Source organism: Eleginops maclovinus, chromosome 18 (genome assembly GCF_036324505.1).
Source record: "Eleginops maclovinus isolate JMC-PN-2008 ecotype Puerto Natales chromosome 18, JC_Emac_rtc_rv5, whole genome shotgun sequence".
Lineage (NCBI taxonomy): Eukaryota > Metazoa > Chordata > Actinopteri > Perciformes > Eleginopidae > Eleginops > Eleginops maclovinus.
This window is the reverse complement of record NC_086366.1, coordinates 3,115,469-3,136,056: the sequence shown is the minus strand read 5'-3', so window position 1 is coordinate 3,136,056 and position 20,588 is coordinate 3,115,469. Positions and strand designations below refer to the sequence as shown.

At 43.3% G+C, this 20,588-nt stretch overlaps 1 protein-coding gene across 2 annotated transcripts in view; it reads right to left on the bottom strand.

Annotated features, from left to right (window-relative positions):
* Positions 1 to 20,260, bottom strand: part of LOC134879744 (SPRY domain-containing SOCS box protein 4-like) — a 43,573-nt gene extending 23,313 nt beyond the window's left edge. Inside the window, exons 1-2 of one of the 2 annotated variants that reach the window (XM_063906234.1) lie at positions 19,987 to 20,260; positions 7,887 to 7,974 (exon numbers count right to left, since the gene is read on the bottom strand). The gene's annotated coding sequence lies outside the window, so the exon portion shown is untranslated. Of the gene's footprint in view, positions 1 to 919; positions 1,104 to 7,886; positions 7,975 to 19,986 lie in introns of those variants that run through there. The other variant, XM_063906235.1, reaches the window with a different exon arrangement.
* Positions 20,261 to 20,588: the final 328 nt, after the last annotated feature.

The window sequence follows — 20,588 nt, the reverse complement described above, 5'->3', positions numbered from 1 at the left end:
AATTAGACATTCACGAGGTTCTTGTAAAGGCCACTATTAGGGCAAAAAATGGGTGGAACCAGAGGACTGAAAACATCCGACTCGGCTCAGACTCACAGGTTATGTCAAGTGTAATTATCTGATCTCTCATGGTGCAGCCTTAGTGTAACACAATCCAGAAAGTCCTCAATCATGCGTCACTCTCCCACCTCTCAGTCACTCGAGTATAAAATAATTAACTCGTGTTAGATGATAACTAAGAGTCATATTGGGGAACACAGGGAGGCTGGTACATCCATTAATCACCGTGATTCCCTTTTACATAAACACCCAATTATGGAAAAGTTAAGATGCAACACGCGGACATTGAAATAGCAACTTATACGTACCAAGACCAATCAAACTTTGGATATCACTACAACAAGAACTCCGTCAGAAACCTTAACTTTTAACGCACTTCAACTAATGATAGTAACATGAATTTAAGGGCTGCAAATCCATTAAAATTTGAACAAAATTGCAATATTGACAAGTGAAAGATATTCAGAATGCAGTAAGCACAATATGTTTAAGTCTGAATACGCGCTTAAGTACGCTTTGAATGAATTGTTGAGATACAGATATGTATTTTTTGAAATCCATTCACTCCAATATCATAAATCCTATCACATTTTCAAGTAGAAATATTCTCAATAAAGTCATCTTTTCCAAATGTTGCAGCCCCGATGGATTTCATTGAGGTTTGATTACGTGTTGATGCATTTCATTTATTCCTTTATGTATTTGGGACCACCACAGAATGCTGCGGTGAAGACTTCCAAAGACTTTTACAAACTCTCTGCAGCAACTCCAGCAAAGTCTTCGAGGGAAAGGAAACCCGAGACAATGCCTCAGCGACTAAAGTGTCCAGTGAGAAGAGAAGAAAGAAGAGGCATCTTACCATGAAAGCATTTCCCGAACGGTCAGGCGGCTCTCGCACAGAAGTGTGAACAAGCAGAGACAGCAGCAAAGTAGAGGAGAGTGAATACTCGCTCCTCGGTCTCAAGTCCTGAATGAGGTCAGTACACAGTCAACAGCCAGACGAGTGTGGGATGGGGCCGAGACAGACAAAAAGAGAGTGTGTGTGTGTGTGTGTGTGTGTGTGTGTGTGTGTGTGTGTGTGTGTGTGTGTGTGTGTGTGTGTGTGTGAGTGTCGGTAAGTTCGGTGAGTTCCTGCTTGTGACGTGAAGGAAAACAGCCTGGCTCCAGTTCCCAGCTCAGGCAGGAAAACAGCTGCTGAAGGGAGGGAGGGAAGAGAGGGAAAGAAAGAAGGAAGGAGGGAGGGAGGGAGAAGGGGAGGGCTCAAAGTGGTTCCCCGAGCAGGAACAAAAAACCACCCTCTCTCTCTCTCTCTCTCTCTCACAGAGGAACCGAATGGACGCCTCCAGTAGACGGTGAAAAGAAATGTGGACACACACACACACATCTCGTTTCCACTTTGAACTAGAGGGAAGGCATCAACGTGTTGCAGAAAGCAGACTCCCTTTAGATGTTTGTCTTTGTTGCATTCAAACATGATTTCAAACTCTCAAATGTAGCATCTGATTTTTGCCGTTTTCAGCACATTTTCAGGTCCATATCAGTATGTAGTGTCTCTCCTGGGACATGTCTCCATGCTTTAATGTTCAAAAAGCTCTTTATGTTTCTCATACTGCCTGTGCTGCAGCACCTCTGTTCACCCTCTGTCTGAAACCAGAGCCCAGTCTGCTCTGATTGGTTAGCTGGCCGGCTCTGTTGTGATTGGTCTACTGCTTAGAGATGCCCCGCCCCCCCTTAGCCTATCACATACAGTGTCTTGGAGTGCTAGACAATAGGGACACGAGTGTTACGTAGTGATGAAACAATGCCGCGGTAGAAAAGAAAGGACTGCAACAGAGTTTTGCAGACCATTGACATGCACAAAAACCTCTATTAAAAACACACTACGGGAAAGGGAACACCCCACAAAACAGGGCCCACTGCTCCACACCAGTATGACTTTTTGCATAGTGAGGAAACTCTTTGACAACCAGTTATAAATAGACATTTTGAAAACAAATCTAGATTGGGATTCTTTGTGTTTGCAAGATCAATGATCATGCAATATTAACACAAAATATGCATCACAGCACGAACTTGGAGTGATGAAGTCAGAGGGTCTGTATCCCAGGAGCACGCTGTCCTCAGACACAATGTGAAGAGAGTTCATTTGGGTCTCTGGAGTCGTCTTGTAGCCTTTGGACACCCCACCCCCCCACCCCTTCACCCTCCCGACTGCACAGAGGTTCACAGCGACAACAAGCAGCTCTGTGTGACAGCGCACACTGAGTTCCACATCTACCAGGAGCTCATGTTCCACCGACTCTCCCTTCGACACAGACCCTGCATGCTGCTCACAGTAACGTCTGCATGGTTTGGAAAATAAACAATGCTTTGACTGATTTTTGAAATGCAATATGATTTGTGATAATACAGTTGCATTATACTTAAAAAACATACCACAAGGATCATGGTGTACATTTTTTTTCAGAGGATTTAAGTTTGGAGAATACGGGTTATAGGACGGTTTCAGGTTTCAGTCAACGATACGTTACATGCTTATTCATCAAGATATTTTTACACATTTGACCTTCAAGTATTGCTGCAATTAAGATATGGCACTTATCCATTAATTGTGCAACCCTCAGAGGAACATAACTTTGGAAAATGTAGCTTAAATTGAAACCTTGATAAACATTTGTTTGTTGTCTATATTCAATACATCCATTTCAAGTTTGTTGTTTTATGACTTTTCACTCTGTATTTATAGACTGCTTTTCTAGAAACTCAAAGCCCCTTTACAAGGTATTATCATTATAGGATGGATTGGCATCTGGGCATGTGCGCTTATTCGTCCCACGACTACCAAATCATATGATGCTAAACGCGGCAATGCACATTTTTGCAGCTTTGGAAATGTAGACGTTTTGCTATATTTACCTTAAACACTTTGGCTTTAAGGATGTGGTATAAAGAAAACAAAACTTGTCAGCCCATAATTTGACGAGCACACTGCTGCCAAACTGGTGACCCTGAGGCTGACTAAAAACACTCTTTGGACGGATTAAACATTCAGACAAATATTGACATTTCCACGATTCTTCTTTGGGTATTTTTGCCAACGCAGGATTGACATTAAACATAGTGCCAACGTCTGTCATGCTAAACATGTTTGAACTCCTGAGGGTGGAACTAGAGAAAAAGGTCAAAAGTGAAACCCATCTTCTGCTTTTGTGTTTCTAAAATAGGTTCTGGTTACATTTTGAGCCACTACGTTTGCCCCAGCGGAAGACTTGAAAGTGGCTCTTTGAGATTAGAATTCTATAAGCTCAGTTATTATACGTTACTCCACTCATACTTCCTTTCTTGTCCTCTCCCCTTTGCTCTGACACCATCCCCCCCGCTCCCTACCTATGTCTCCATGCTTCCTTCCCTCTCATCTTTCTCCCCTGGGAGAGGAGAAAGCCCTCCTCTCACTTGTAACCCTGTCTCAGCAAATACACAACGGCATTCCTCTCTGCAAGCTTGCACTCGTCCCTGTTTTATGCAGAGATCTGTATGCATTAACACAACGTGACTTGGTTTAAAGTCGTGCAAAAAATGCACACTGGAGTTTTTTCTTTCGCTGTTAAACTAAATGCACGCTCACAGCATTCATAACAGATTCAGCTACACCCACCCACACGGAGGGCTGCTGCAGAACTGCCTTGTTTTGACGTGGTGTGGTGCATTGATACAAGAGCAGCAAGATGCACAATGACCTCAAGTAGGGAGAGAGAGGGCAGGCTAAAAGTACACTCTACAGGCATTCATGCATTTTCACAATCTTTGGTGCACAAGTCTGACTGAAACTCAAAGAACTTGATTGCAGGGAGTAAAGAGGTGGTGAGTTTTCAGAAAAACAGCAACAGAGTGTTTCAGTGATGACGGATGTGTAGGCCAACCAAGAAGTAAGCATCGCAAGGGCTCCCATTACAAAAAGCAATGGGATTTTTCCATTGGATTTTGCAGGAAATAAGATAATTGGCAAACCTATTTAGTTTTTAATCAGTTTTGAAGGATAAATGCAATCAGCAGAAGTAAAGAGCCAACGTTAGCCTATAAAAGGAACTACAGCACGCTCGCATGGCAGCGCAACACCACAGCTAAGCTAACGGCGGCAAATCTGCGGCAAGATTACATTATTTAGTCACTTAATTCGGACCATCGCAAGTAGGGTTTCATTTATAATCGTAGAACAAAAAGCAAAACATGTCTTAAGCTCATTTTAACCAGACCTTATTTTAAGCTTTAAACCAAAAACACGTTCTTAAAAATAAAAACACATTGACTTCAAGACGGGGGAACCACAAGTAGTAAACTGCTGACTCATTGCCGGGTTTAGGACTCATTCCTTCACTCCTCTTTAGAGTGATAAAGAGAGGTCAAGATAAATAATGCATAGGAGTCGATACTCAAAACTAATGAGGTAAAACATACAGCAGAGTGCCGTTGCTTCTGTGCCTTCATAGAAATGAGGAGCATAAACCATATGAAGTACACTTTGATTAGAAAGTCTAAAGCCATTCTCCCTTCACCACCATGAAGTGGATGGATGACTTCACTATGCGCAGATCGAACAGTCTAGTCAGCTACGGTAGTGGGCCAGTCAATAAAAGAGTCATTTGTCCAAATGACTTCCCGCCCCTCAGACAGAAACACTCCCAGCAGCTGAAGAGGAGTAGCAGGGTTTGCCGTCTCTGTGTCTCCGTTGGCCCGGCGGAAGAATCCGTTAGCGACCACGTGTTGGAGGCCGGAGCCAAAAGCTAAGCGCTCTCTGAGAGTCCAGTTGTTTCTTGTGTCCACAAACACGGCGGCGCAATCCAAACAGCGGAGACATAAAAAGGTGAAACGCTGACTCCGCTGTAATGTCGAGCGTCGGAGAAAAGACAGAAATCTTTTCATGGCAAAGATGTGATCGGCAAACAAACGCCGCTACTCTTTCCACCCCCAAAATACACAAGTTGGAGTAAGTTGATATTTACCTTCACATGAGGCAAGATCTTTTTTATGCAACACCTCGACTCTGCAGTGCTCTCGTTGCTAAGCTCTTTCACCCGTACCTCGCATCAGGGCCTCTGTGTGCAGCCCGCTCCAAAGTGCTGATGCTTGTCTTGTGTTTCCTTGGTAAATGGGATGTAATGCAGTCTCTGTTGACCATTAGCAGGACCCGGCGGGTAAAGACATGCACATGAAATATCCATGTTGTTATCCAAACTACGTGTGGGCGAATGAGTCTGAGATTGGATATGATGGCCAAGTCGGAGAGGAGAGTCTTTGCTCACTTCACAGCTTGACGAGTGGATGACAGGATTCACCAAAAACAGGCTTTGCTGGGTGAGAGAAAAAGGAACGGATGCCTGAAGTTGGGCATAATTACAGTTGCTGCAATTCGTTGGATGATTGATTACGTAAATGACAGAATTTCCAGCTAAAATGGCACCTACCCTAGGGTTTGTGGTCTTAAACTGTCGGGATATTTAGACACACCGTTTGTCCTCATTAGTACTAAAACATCACTGTGGAGTTAAGAGTGGAACACTGACAGCTTCATAAGCGAGTGCAGCATTGATCCATAGTATGTTCAGTGCACATTGTGTGGATAATAAGGACACTAACCAGGGATCACCGAGATGACCTGCATCTACAAAGGGAAGTTACAGTTGTACGGCTGCCATGTTCACACAGAGTCAGCACGCAGAGACGGAACCTGTTTTTCTGCCTGTAGTGTTGGCAGGAGCTCACAATAACTGACACACACACACTGAAGACAAAACAAACACTCAGTGACTCGCTCTACTGGCTTCCTCACTTCGTCTGAGGGCTGTTTCAGAGAGGATTACAGTCACTCGCACTGGGCTCATTCCAGTAGGGCAGGATGGTTTTCAGGAGCTGTCTGTTCAAACCATTGACTAACCTGGTCAGGCCCGTTTTAACGTTCATCTTCAGCTCAAGCTTCAATGTTTCCTCTACGAAAATGTTCAATGCTTCTTCTACATAAAAGTTAAATGCTACAAATTAAACAAGACATGACTCGCCGACTCATTGGCTTCACGAAATATTTTAATCCAGGTTGTTAGGTCTCAAAACAGGCTTTTTACAACCAGCTTTTCCAAGTAATTTGTCTACAAAAACCAATATAAATCAACCCTGACATGTCGAAACGATTGCTGCAAGGGAAGCTCAATCTAATAGATTGTACTGCCTTGTACAAAGGACTCCATTTGATCTCCTTTTGTTACTCGGGTGTTTCAGGTGAGACACATAAGCCACTTTCAGTGTCAAACGTATTTGTGATTCGGACAGCACTGATCCAAAACTACTTTCTATTAGCATGTTAAAGGTTAAATGTTGAGAGGCTGTATTTTCAGAGAAGGTTGGGAAAAGAGCATCTGGCTTCAGTGTAAAATATGTGTCTGAAGGGTGCCTGTATTTTTACTGATCCACAACATAGTTCATAATCATAATTGCTCTGGCGAACGTAACATCAAGGATTTGTTTTTGTGCCGTGCTTTGGGGTAGTTTGCATTATTCATGAGTCTTATTTTTGCCTAAAAACACACAGAATGGTTAGCATTCTGTTTGGCTTTTCTCAACAAAGTCAGGAATATGTTTTTGTAATCTGATCTGTAACTTAAACTATATTAAGTTTAGGTTTAATTCACACAAAAACAGCGACGTGTGTGACAGCTGCAGGCCCCGTCACACTTGTGAAATGAACCGTAGCGATCAGGTTAGTGACCAAGGCCTTTATAGGATGAAACCTTAGCCCCCAACTCTCTGATCCTGTAGTATACATCAGCTGCTTTTGGGCTGGGACCTGTTGAAATATTTAGCAACGGCGGCTTGTCTCAGTTTCGCCGTTCCTACAGGTGAGCCCAAAGCAGTCTGATCAGGTTTCTGCAGCTGGGATATAGACTGTTAAGAGGATCCGTCTTAACTGAAACCCCTCGTCACCACCGAGGGGATATTTAGTCATCTCAAACAAAAGGCATATCACTCATCAGTGACCAACAAAAAGCACTGATGCGATAGTGTGAATGTAGTCGATAACGAGTTAAAGCCTCATTAATAAAGTAATAGAGAAAGTCACACGCAAAAAACTGTTGGTTTGTCTTGAACTTTTATAAGCTTGTGGATGTGATCGTAACTTCACATTTAAAAAAAGATAAGCAGGAACTAAAGCTGTCAGACAAGCAAACTGGAGCAAAAACTACAATATTTTGCTGTGAATTGAAGTAGAGCACAGGTTTCATGATGGAAATTCCTCCAGGGAAGTCTCTGGCTCTAGCCCTTAGCCTAGCTCTAGCCTGGCTCTAGCCCTTAGTCTGGCTCTAGCTCTTAGCCTAGCCCTTAGCCTAGCTCTAACCTGGCTCTAGCCCTTAGTCTGGCTCTAGCTCTTAGCCTAGCTCTTAGCCTAGCTCTAAGCTCTAGCTCTAAGCTCTAGCTCTTAGCCTGGCTCTAGCTCTTAGCTCTAGCTCTTAGCTCTAGCTCTTAGCTCTAGCTCTTAGCCTAGCTCTTAGCCTAGCCCTTAGCCTAGCTCTAGCTCTTAGCTCTAGCTCTTAGCCTTTAACAAATACTGTTCTTCCTGCAATTTTGATAATGCACTATTGCTATTTCAATAATATGTTTGACTCATTATGCAGCCTTCCTTTCCTCCACAAATCTTTCCTATCTCACCAGCAATATCATCTAACACAATGCTCGGCTTTAGGTTTAAATATAGGCAGAAAACGCTGCAAAACAAAGGCAGTGCTGAAGTATGGAAAGAAGGAGGGTACTCTTACTCGGTGAACGGATTGTAAACTAACCTCTTAATCCATCCGAATGCACGCGTCCTGCAGAAAGTGCATCTCTTCCAAGACAACACGGGTCACAGTATCACACTCTGGTTACTTCCTGTTGAGAAAACACAAAAGGATTATTAATGAGGGGTTTGCACGATACTGGAAGGGCGCTGTTTTGACAAGCCTAATAGCATCCATGTTAGTTTTGACCGTCTGTACATATAGGCCCATTTGTAGAAAGACCTGCTCCTCATTTATTAACAATGGTAGGCAAAGGATCTTAACGAGCTCAAACACTGAGGACTCCACGGCACGATTAGAGGCAATGGCCTGACATAATGTCTTGCATTATATATACTAAGTGCCATTTGAGTGCAGGGGGGGGGATAATATCTTTGAGGATTCAGTTCAAATTCAGGCTGAGATAAAGCCAGCGATACAAAGAGATAAGAAAGGAAAGAACAAAAAGGAACAAGGAGGAAGAACCTTTTCAATATTCATGAGCCAATGGTCATCAAATGTTAAGACTGCTCCTCTTTAAACATTGAAAGAGACTGAGTGTAGTTTCCCCTGGCTGCCATTCGCAATTTGAGTCGGTGATCAGGCCAACAAATACTGCCGCAGCGATGCTGAGGGGTGCAAAAACACAGAAAAAGGTGTCAGTTCAGCCTTGCTTTATGAATGAGGTACTTTCAAGAGTTATGAATGAGTGTCTCAAGTAGGGATGACAGACAGGAGACTACTAGACTGTGGTCAAGCACTACTTTACTCCTCTAAAACGCTATGAAGTACTCAGTGTGGAGCATCAGTGGAGTTGTTATTCTGTGTGCTTGGTTATCAGGAGCCTCTGAATGTATTTATAGAAAAATGCAAAACTTTGTGAGGGATCTTATCTTGATTTATGAATTCAAACGAGCAAAGGAGGGACTGTTTGGCGGTGACAGGTCTGCACAGCGAGGTAGGATGGCACTGTAGTTGTAAATATGCTATCATTGGGAGCTTGAGGATTCAAAAGCAACCCTCTTTAGACCTCTGTGGTATCAAATTCCTAACGTCACTTTACCTGCTAAAAATAAAGACATACAGGGTATCAATAGATCAATAGAGCGGTGCATGAAGAGTCCAAACACCCGCAAATATGCTCGTTTTTACAGCTTTCAGGTTGTTTTTCTGACTTTGTTGTTTTGCTTAACTGCCTGACATAAAGCACGTGGAAGAGATTTTCAGAACTTTCTACTACATACAATATGTCAGTAAATACTCCACTGGGGAATGTCTAAAGCTTCTGTGTGTCACGGTAGTTGCTCACCAGTAGCTTAACGCGACGGTTAAGTCACCTTGAACATTAGCTTCCTTTAGCTTAGTGGTGCTAACAGGAAGTCATTTGACAATGCTGCTGTTTGTTTGACATTTCATTTAGGTTTCCAGAATCCTAAGGTGGTGATGAGTATCTTGCTGAAGAAAACATGTACCGTATTCATCATAAAAAAATGTCTTGAGCAAAGATCGGGTTTTCCTCAATTTTCCAAAATCCAACGAAGGAATCCAACTGTCTTTCTGTCGAGGGAACCCTTGCAATGCCAACTTCCAGGTCTACCAACAGAGATACATCATCACTGTGCCACTATTTATCTTTGAGTGAAAAGCCATGCAATAAACAGAAGACAAATAAGCAACAAGCTATTTTTAGGACCTGTATCTATAATCCAGAGTACACCCGTTGCAAGACAGCAGGTCCAACAGGGAGCTAAATGACGGGTGCAATGGCTTCAGAAATGATCCACTGATTCAATATGGTGGCAGCAGGGTGCAAATTAAATTATAGAGCAAACAAGTAGCAGCCACACACACATCCATCCAACAGATCCCTGGATGTGTGTGTGTGTGGTGTGAGGAGACAGCAGGATGGCTTACACAGAAGCCTTCTCTCCGATAACCCTCGCTCCTCACCACCTGTCTGCTCCCTCACACAGCTCCAGTAACAGCCAGAGTGTGGAAACAAAGGCCAAGGTGATCCGAGGAAGCAGTCTTTACTATAAGCTGGGAAGGTTTCTCAACTTGAGGCAATGACACACTACTTATCTGGTTAACCACAAAAGGTGACAGCCTTTACTTAACCCAGGGTGTAGTTGCTAAGGTCTCTTACGCAAAGCAAAGGTCAAGGAAAGGACAACATTGGTGCATGTTAGTCTCTTTTCACTGTCAAAAAGTACAATTACATTACCTCCTATGCTGCCTCATGGCATACCCTGGACCTGTCTCCAATTAATATTCATTAACCCTGTGACCAAAGCTGCCTTCAAAATAAAAGCATCAACAACTAAACGGCAAGAAAACCAATGATTATCTCGTAAAGATGACATAATGCTCATTATCAGGCTTCAGATTAGCATTGTGTGCCTCTACTGTGCCATAAATGTTCAAAAAGCTCTCCATTTATCTCAGATACTGCCTGGGCTGCAGCACCTCTGTTCACTTCTCTGATACGTGCATGAGTATTTGTCAGCACCTTCTCCTCTCCTGCTATTTTATCATCTGCTGGTGATTAAAGGGGACAATCAGTAACTGAGGTATGACTCAATTTTAGCTCAAAAACACTTGGGAGCGCAGTTTATCGTACTCCACAAGAGGAGGGGAACTTGGGGGGTTATGGAGAGCTGCAGCTTTTAATGATTTGACAGTTTTAATGATGGTTACAGGGAAGAAGGGGTGAACCATTTATCAGTAGGAGGCCCCTGGGAGCCTACTGCTCTCAATCCTTTCTGCCTCATCTACCTGCTCTTCAAAAAACACTCATTCTCCCGATCACGTCTGTTGTTTGAGTCGGGGGGTGTGTACGGGGGCCTGGGATGAAAAAGTGGACTCTTAACGTGTACAATAAAGATGCATACAAAGTGAAAGTGTGAAGATTGATAACTCTGTCTAAAGCTCCTGGGTGCTTCCTCAGCCCCTCCCCTAATGCTGAACGCAACCAACTGCTGAGAAACCGTAAATAAATCCCCGAATATTTCACACCTCAGACAGGAGATTGCTAAACGTGTGAACCCATAACCTCGCAGAGCGCGATGCACTGCGCTGTGTTCAGCGGGCGGCTCGTAAACACGGCTGCAATAAGAAAGAGAAAAGGGTGGTTCGTAAATATCGCCGCAGAAGAACTGATTTACTGTCTGTTGTTCAGAACCTGGGTCGTCAGGGGGCAAACAAAGGTTCAACTTTCATTTCGAAAAGAAACCCTGAAGAGTTTACTCTGATTTCTGTGGGAGAAAAATAGAAATGGCAATAAACAGGTATGAATGCACAGACCATGACTAGCCTATTCACTTTCATGTGCTTTTGTGGGGGGGGGGTAAATGGTCTGCAAAGACTAAAATCCATTTTCTCCAACCGACCCCCCACCCTCCCTGAAACACCTCCATTGGTCACCTTTGTTTACCTCTGTTACATAGCGACATCACTATGTAACACTTGCGCTTCTATCGGGTAGACATGTTTGCACGCGACATCTCTAAGCGTTGTATATGATTTTCGGGGGTGTCCCTTTTGTGTGGTATATAGGATTTGGTGCAAGTAAATGGTCTGCAAAGGCTAAAATCTCAACGTTTCTTTCTTTACTTCTGTTACAAAATGAAATACAACACTGGCGCTACTATTGGATAGCCCACCAACATTTTGTACGTGATAGGCTAAGGGGCGGGACACGTCTAAGAGGTTGACCAATCACAACAGAGCCGGCCAGCTAACCAATCAGAGCAGACTGGGCTCTGGTTTCAGACAAAGGGTGACTAGAGGAGCTGCAGCACAGGCAGCATGAGAAACATAAAGAGCTTTCTGAACATTAAAGCGTGGAGACATGTCACATACATGAAACCTGAAAATATGCAGAATATGTCCTCTTTAAGTTTACTTACGGATAAAGTAAATCGTGCAGACTGGTGCTCTTAACTGACCACGTTACTCCATCATAGTGTTCTTTGGTTTCCTTGTAGTTGATTATATTTAACCCAGATGTTTCCCCATCTGAAATGTGTTTTGAGTATTACTCTGATGCATTGTAAGGTGTCCTGAAGGCGCCTCTTATGAAAGTCTATTATAATCATCACTACACCTGCGCAGGCCTGTCAAAGCCCGTGAAATTACGGTGATGAGAGCCTCAGCCTTGCTCCTCATTCTCAAATGCTTCCTACCGAGCGATAAAGCAAGACTTTTTCAGGACAGGATACCTTTGCATGAGCCCAGGTACACCTAGTTACAAATGTCTGTCACCTGTCTCCAAAAATAGACCTGGAAATGCAAGTCACAGCCCTGGCCTAAGCCTCCTTCCTTCACATATTTCCTGCACAAAAAAGCAGCATATTTTAACTTAACTTGGTCATGCTCAAAGACAACTTGACGCTTGGCATGTAGGCCACGCGATGGTTCAGATGACATGGAGCTTAGCTGAAAGGCATAGCAGCAGATCAAAAAGTACCATGTCGCTTTGGCGGCTAAATTAGCTCGTTGTGCCGTCGGTGAGCTCGTGGCCTCATGTACCCGTAAGAAAATATCTCACTAGCTCCTCATTGGACGGATTAATGGATTCCTGTGCTCGAGAATTTGACAGATTTCTAATTAAAAAATGCTAAACATATTTTGGAGAATGGTTTGAGATGTGTCAGTTCTGCTTGTGTCTTGCTTTGATCTAACCTCCTACTCTCCGTACGCCGCCGCCGCCCCCCCCCACACACACACACACACACACACCTTCACCTCAGGAGAACTCTGCAACAGAGCAATGGGCAACATTTGGTGTAACAATGGCAAAGCACTAAATAAATCTGCACTTACCAACATTGTAGTATCCTTTTCTTTGCATTCACACCTTTAAAAGTGAACATGCCCCACATATTCAATCACAAATATAGAGAAACTGGAGAGACTATGAGGGTTCTTCCGAGTAACGTGAACAAAGATCCTTCCCAAAGCTATTGAGCGTCAGTGAAGCAGATCCACGAGCACAGAGACGACTCAATTATTCATGTCGGTGTAATATGGCAAAACAATAGCTGGGTTCACGGGTTGGTTGAGGCTAAAGGGTGTGTGCATGTTCCAGTCACATTGGAAGAATTGTAGAAGAATATGTGCAAATTCTCCTGTGAAAAATAAAAAATGTGCATGCATGATGATGGTGCAAACACTGGCCTTTTACCTGTTCTTAAATAAAGAAACAATCAAGATCAATATCCCATCTTACAGGGTTCAATTGTGTTTTAATTAGGGTGCATTATGGGTGTTTACCTTGAGAAGCTTTGGTGTTAAACTCATGTCTGACGTCCTATGATAGTTGAATCCTAATCCAAAAATTGTTATTCACAAAATCTGATGAAAAGAAAATGAACAGAGTCAGAAAATATGTGGGTTTTTTTAAGCTAACACATGACACTTCAATTAAAAGGGTGGAAATAACCTTATGGAAGTCAATTTAAACACAGAAGGGGATGAAGCCCAACTGTCCCCCATTAATGTGTCAAATACATTCTACAGAAACCAGTTTAAATATGGGTTGGAATAGATGTTCTGCAGAGGAAGATTTCTCACATTTCTTGAAGAATTGCTGTATTTTAAGTGTATATCTCGGCCATCAGTCGACATAATTACCTTATATCTTCACTACTCGTTCTTTACTTGTTACTAAAAATGCTTAAGGGACTAAAAATGGCGATAATACTTAATGTTTTTCATTAAGCTGATGACAGTTTGCAAGCCTGGCAGCCACTTTTAAAATGTAGTGTTGAGCTTTATCACAAGTGCGCTGTACTCACTTCTGAGGAAAGACTCCTCTGAGCCTCCGCTGCAGAATATTGACGTGTGCATGCTGTGCTCCCGTTATCCCCCGGTAAGCGGGTATGTACGACTGCTTTTGTGCACCAAAATCTGCCCGAGGTCTCCTGAGGTGAGAGGATTCACAGTGGTTGTGTGTTCAGGTGACTCTCACAATGACCCGGGGGGGGGGGGGGGGGGGGGGGGACGAGTTTGCATGGCAGACTGTTTGAGGAAGAAGATAAGGAGGATACGGAGGGACGTCTGGTTCAGAACATTGAAGAGGAAACTTCCTGCTTCTAAAGTTAAGCTACCCTTTTACACACGGTTGAGGAGTCAGGATCTAAAAGGTGTTCTTTGCACGTAAAGTAAATAATTAATGAGAACAAAAATGGAACTACCATCCAGGGTTCGCCGCTCAGGAATGGAATTTCGGCTATTACACAACAGTGCACTTATGAAATCACCCTGTTTGGTGTTCAAAATACCACTTTGCGGTTTTTAGAGACCGTATTCTGACCCTCACTGAGAATAATGAGCTACTGTGTGGACCTGTGAAACTTAATCAAAAAAGGAAGACTCATCAGAAGCATTTCCAATTAAAGAGGCTTTTCTGAGGAGTCAGTACTGCATCCATATCTGTTATTACAGCCTGTAAGCACTAGGGATAATGGCTTCAGAAGCTTTGTAGACATTCATTTACTGCCTGCAACACGAACACTTCATTAAGGCTCTGACTACAGTAACCACCCTCTGCCCCCATCTATTGATCACTCCTCCTCAGACTTTGTCTCCTATATGCCACTCGATTCTCTCCTCATCTGCCCACCATCCAACTCCCCTCTTAAGGCTGAATAACGCCTTCGTAGGATATATAGGGAGGCTTAACAGATCAGGATGAACACACACACAGCATCAGTCCTTTCTGTAAGGAACCCAGAGCGGTGTGTACACACAAAACAATAACTGTTGAGAAAAAGGACAGACTTCCTTTGAAATTGTCCACACACACACACACACACACACACACACACACACACACACACACACACACACACACACACACACACACACACACACACACACACACACACACACACACACACACACACACACACACACACACACACACACACACACACTGTGGCTGGCAATTAAATACGGTTACACCCGTTAGTAGCAGCTGACCGGCTATTTAAGCAATCTTAATCACTTTCAAGGCACTGATGTTGTTGGATAACAATTATCGGTACCACTTTACAGTAAGACCACCATTAAAGGATTCATAATTAGGTTGTAAACACATTATTAACCATTAAGAACCACTTATAAACCAGTTCTGACATAGTTTGCATACATCAACACAGGCTCACTATCTGGCAAGATGACTTCCTTCCTCTTCTTCATCAGACAGCATCCTGGGTATCTGTTGTTCACTGAGTTGATTCCCCACCATCCATCTTGATGTTTCTTGGCATCTCTTAAGCCAAGTAGCCGATATAAGGCTTAGCAGTACGGATAAATGTGGGCTCACTATTTGGCAAGCAGCCGGTCACAGTCCCCCTGTTTATCTCTTGTCTTCTAAAAGCTGATTACTGATTCATAAAGTATTCACAAGCTAATTAATAAATGAGTTGCAAACTATTCGTAAACCCTTTATAAGGGTAGTCTTATTTTAAAGTGGTACCCAATTACCAGGTTGATTAACGAGGTTGTTGTCGTACAGGGAAACATCTCAAGTATCATCCCTAGAAATGAACAAAACCAGCTCACAAAAAGACTGCATTTAAACCCACTATGATTGCCGCAGTTAATAAGAAACTGACCGTTACTATATGTCCCACTACTTCCCCAATTACCGTACCTAATTTATAAAATGGTGTGAAATATAGAGCTCTAATTTCCATATATAACTTTACTTTAAGTTGAGCTACATTAGAAACACCCGAGCTTTGAAGCATACTGCTATTGCTCTATTGACGGTCTACTTTCCTCCACTGTTATTTTAAGTGCATTAAAGTGAACACAGCCACCGTCAAGATCCATTCACAGGACTTCTCATTGCATGCCGAGCCTCGGTGTACCAGTATAGAAACACGTGGGTGGGTGCTTCTTCCAGGAGAAGCACTTTACACCACATCCTTCTCAGATAAGAAAGATAAGCAGCTATAGTAACGCGTCTGGTACACGATGCTCTCTCTCCCCAGTGACGAACATCCATCATCCGCCTGCAGAGCTGGGGGAGAATCCGGCACACATCACTCACCCAGCGGCGACAGGAAGCACCGGTTGCATGTGGAGCAACAAATGCTGTAACAATCAGCCCCTAAAAACAACACAATGAGCAGGATTGACTACACACGGTTAAGTATAATAAATCTAACTCCTGTGGTGAGAGGAGGTTCTCTCAGGTCATATCCAATGAAGACTGACAGCCTGATCGTGTGGCAATGTGCTACCATCACAGCGGTGAAAGGTTTCCCCTGCAGCCGGCTCCCAAAATTGGTTCAACTGCGACACAAGCAATCTGCACCGGGAGCCAGAGCTGCACACGTCAGAGGCTGGAGCTGCTCATGGTGAGAGTTGTTGCAGAAGCCGAAGACGTTCCCACAACTCGCCCATAATTCATGTAGACAAGAGAGACTTGACATCGTGCAACCCTCATTAACGGTGTTATGCTGCCAAACATCGTCACTTCAAATGTAAAACAATGTATGCAGCAGGGGACGCTGCTGGTGTGACAGTCAGACAGTAAGTTATGCTCCAAATATCTGGAACAAACTCCCAGAAAGCTGCAGCTCTTACTGCTTTTAAATCCAGGCTGAAAACGTTTATTTTTCCCGCTTTGATGGAACATTCTTGTCCAACGTTGCACTGTAATTATTGTATCGTGTTTTATGTTCACTTTATTCTCTTTGCTTTTTAAATGCCTATCGTTTTTGTAAAGCACTTTAAATTGCCTTGTTTTGAAATGTGCTGTATAAATAAAAGTCAGTAGTAGGAGGGGCCGTTAGGGACATTATTCAGAACACACACACACACACACACACACTTTGTAAAATCATTCCAAATGTTTTCCGTTTTACTCAGAAATTAGGTTTGATTTTGAGTAAATTCGGTGTATTGAGTAAAACCTGTGGAATAAAGCTGCCTTAAAAGTCCTTTATTTATACTCTATGCTTTATAAATAGTCCAACCATGAGGACAAAACTTGATAGGAAGACAACACAAGGGTTAAGTGGATCGCAGGTTGAACCAAATGGGTGGTACTGGTGGGCAGTCAGAGCTTAAAACCGACTTACCCAAGATCCCTTTCTGTAGAGAAAGCCCACAAAATGACCGAGCTGATAATGGCTAGCACTCAAAACTGAACCCGGCAGAAAGCCTTTTCATAAACGATCTGATCGGGAACAGGGCAAAGTAAACAAAGGATGGATATTCTAGCTTCTAAACGGGCCAAAACTACGCCGTGTTCACCACAGGTACCGGAGTGTTGCAGCGGCACGGAGAACAGAGATTCTCCGCGGGTGAAGCTCATCCAAAAATCATTTAAACGGCCTTCAAGAGCAACTAAACACCAGTGGCAGCACTTTAAAAACAAGCGCTTCTATTCAGAAAACGAGCCCCTAAAGTGATTGGATTCCATTACTCAGTGCAAACACACGGGCACCGCTGGCCTTTTAAAATAACGTGCTGTCCCATGCAGCCCCGGCCCGGCAGCCGGATCGCTCTTAATGGGATTTCACAACATTATACATTCTGCCGAGTAAGCATCGCTGGTGTGTGTGCTGCTGTGTGTGTGTGCATGAGAGAGATTAAGTGTTGGGTGCTGCAGAGAGAACGGGTGCACAGTAGGGTAGCGGTGGACAATTATTCGACAGGCTTTAACGAGAGTGGAGATCGATTTATGTCTGCAGAACAAAGATTTCCTGACAACCAAGTGACTGAAAATGAGTTCAAGATACATCTGATCTACATTAATCATTCCCTTGACAGTCTACTGGTACATGACCTTAACATGAGGCATGTCTTAAATGGGAGCAGCCCAGCTCAGAGCGCTTTACAGACTACCAGTCATTCACACCTCATTCATGCAGAGCAGTACACCTTGCTCTAGGAAGCTTACACTCATGCACATTCACCCATGTGACTCAGGGGTTAGGTGCAGCCCGAGGATACATCGACATGTTGACTGCAGTGGCTGGGATCGAAGCAACGCCCGCACTCCCTGGCAGACACAGTCGTCCTTAACGTGAACCTCTTATACAGTATGCAGCATAAAGCTAAGGGAACTATAACTCTGAGGGCAAAGGAAAATCAATTAGAAACGCTCCAGGCTGCATTACAGCTTGACTGAGCAACACTAACACCAATTTCTGTAACTTCTCATCAGTTAAAAAGAACACAGTATGTTCTAGATCATGCAGGTCAAAAACCAAGACCACCTCCCTTTGCGAGTTAGAACGGAGAAGAGTTTTGCTGCAAGTGAAAGATACACATTTATATTAGGGCTGCACAATAAACACATTCTAATATGGACTAGTGCATGATTTCAATGTCAGAAAGCACAATATGTGTTAAAGTATTGTGGAGCTGCACAGAAGCCAAAAAAACTGTTCTCTGCAGACTTAAGAAATGTGTTTGTTTGGTGCAGATCCACTTTAAAAATCACCCCATGATTATGCAATATTAATCGCAACTAGTTACAAATTGTGCAGCCCAAGTTAGAAGACTAAGTCTAACTGAAAAGGTAAATGGCATCTGGCAATCAGAGGGTCCGCAGTTCTATACTTAACCCCAAACCTGCTACTGTGGGCAATATTGGAGTGTATGCAAGTCACTCTGGATAGAAGCCTGAGCTAAATCACATGTTGTTAAATGGGAATCATCCCCTAGAAGTCCCTATCGTGCTCAATGACTTCCTTTTCCACGTTATAAGCAGAACACTGCTGCTGTAAGGGACATGTTATATAGTGGGGTATATTACGCAACACATGCATGGAGGTTGGGCTGCAAATCAACTTGGAAGTGTCCCAGAGCTTCCTGTAATTCAACAGTAGAGATCTGCACTGGTGTTGACAGGGGGGGGGTTCAACTGATGTCAGACAGGGGTCACAGGGTCAAACCCCAGATGGAGGGAAATAGAGTGAGGGGGTCAACAGTTCCTCTGTGACCTGGCTTTCAGCAGTATAAGGAAGCTCATTGATGACCGAACCGTTCGTCATGCAGGCGGACTACGGTGGATAAAATTGCTCCCTTTTTTGGTTTTTTGTGTTTACTGCAACTGAAAAAAGAGTGACCAACAGTGAGATTGCTGCCACATCAGCCGGCTATGTTCTCCATCTCACCATCTGCTGTGCTCCACCCACACAATTCTCTCAGAACACTATCTGGACAGTAGCCTGCAAATGCCCAGGAGGGCAAAGCAGATGGTGCTGTTACGCAAAGCATTTAGCCTTTGAATGGCAAAGCCCACTTTAAATCAAATGGGCACTAATGGAAGTCAAATTGTCCACTTGCTATAGGTTTTAGGGCATTAGCTTGCCTTGTTTGCTCACCTGGAATAATGTAAGCTTAAATAAATAGCTTTAAAACTCCACAAGCCACAGAATCAGGTCTCTTATTGTCATTTTCTCAGCAAACATACAGAGGAATTAAGTCTTTTGTGCATGAAGAAAAGCCTTTTCTGTGTTAAGTGTTTCTTAAAAAGGCAGCTGACTTTACTTCACTTGAACCGTCCGTCCTCTCTCTTCAATGGAGTAAAAATAGCCAAAACCTCTAATCATATTCAAGGAGTTTAGTATTGACATCATCTAGGCTATAGCTACAAGTTGAACCATAACAATAATAAAGTATATTTAATGTGCTAGTAGTGTGTTCTTTATTAATCGGCGCAGGAAAAGAAATGTAGGGAATTAGATTTGTTTTATTACTAATTGGGTCATACATAGCTGTAGCAGCAGTCATACCTGTGTGAAATATCAATTAACGGGTTTAAAATGAATTAAATAAGCCACTCATCTTAATTCTTACATACCGAATGGGTGTAAGGGCTACACGTAGTCAGGAAACATCTCATGATAAGCTCTTATTTGTGTATTTGTTTGTCAGGGGGAAACAAAACCTAAAATCAACTAAATATGTAATGGAGTTTGGAACAAGCTCCCAGCAGATAGGATTGATTGCGGAAAACAAGAGGAAAGTTTGAAGCAGGAGTTTTCCTCTTCTCCCGGTGCACAGCGACAACCTCAGACAGTCACGATTCTGTTTACGGTTGTTTAAAGCATTATATTACAGTTTTTCGGAAGAGGAAAGAAAATTAACTCACCGTGCGCTACCTTCAAGATATCCAGGTTTGGAGAAAGGCGACCCGACAAAAACCTCTCGACGCCAAGTTTCCTCTTTCCTCAGCGAAACAGCGCAGCGGCACTCGCGACGCAGAGAGACATTTAACAGTGCTCAAAGTGTTCAAAGTAATTTTTAAAAAACGTGCCTCTCCGACGTGGATATGTGTGGATATTGACGAAGTGAAAGGACGGCTTTCTTTGTTCCTCCTGCCTCCAGCCCGTGGATATTACCACCGTTCGTGTGTCTCTGCCGGCCGCTGATTGGCTGCAGGGTCGGGATCAAAGAAAGGTGACCAGTGTGAAGCTGGCCAGATTGACGACACCTTTTCCGAGTGTGATGAGCACGAAAGCCCTTTGTAAAAACACGTATTAGAGTATGTTTGCATCTGATATGCAGGTATAACCTTGCACCATAATGAATACAGCAATTTCTCAATGCGTGCTGATGTTTTTCAAGTTGCTCTTAGGTGTTTTACTCCGAAACGCGGCTGCTTCCATGCTTTTATTTTGAAGGCCCCATGACCAAGCTTCCTGTTTAATTCTAAAACCTTGACGCAGGGTGGAGGCCACTTCATGCCTTGCA